Genomic DNA, 676 nt, shown 5'->3' on the forward strand with positions numbered 1-676 from the left:
TTATTTTTTAATATGAAATTTATTGTCAGATTGGTTTCCAAACAACACCCAGTGCTCATCCCAACAGGTGCCCTCCTCAATGCCCATCACCCACTTTCCCCTACCTCCCACCCTCCATCAACTCTCAGTTTATTCTGTTTTTAAGAGTCTCTTATGGTTTGCCTCCCTCCCTCTCTAACTCTTTTTTTCCCCCTTCCCCTTCCCCATGGTCTTCTGTTAAGTTTCTCAGGATCCACATAAGAGTGAAAACATATGGTATCTGTCTTTCTCTGTATGGCTTATTTCACTTAGCATAACACTCTCCAGTTCCATCCACGTTGCTACAAAAGGCCAGATTTCATTCTTTCTCATTGCCAAGTAGTATTCTATTGTGTATATAAACCACAATGTCTTTATCCATTCATCAGTTGATGGACATTTAGGCTCTTTCCATAACTTGGCTATTGTTGAAAGTGCTGCTATAAACATTGAGGTACAAGTGCCCCTATGCACCGGCACTCCTGTATCCCTTGGGTAAATTCCTAGCAATGCTATTGCTGGGTCATAGGGTAGATCTATTTTTAATTTTTTGAGGCACCTCCACACTGTTTTCCAGAGCGGCTGCACCAGTTTGCATTCCCACCAACAGTGCAAGAGGGTTCCCGTTTCTCCACATCCTCACCAGCATCTGTAGTCT

Source organism: Panthera uncia, chromosome D1, assembly GCF_023721935.1.
Source record: "Panthera uncia isolate 11264 chromosome D1, Puncia_PCG_1.0, whole genome shotgun sequence".
Lineage (NCBI taxonomy): Eukaryota > Metazoa > Chordata > Mammalia > Carnivora > Felidae > Panthera > Panthera uncia.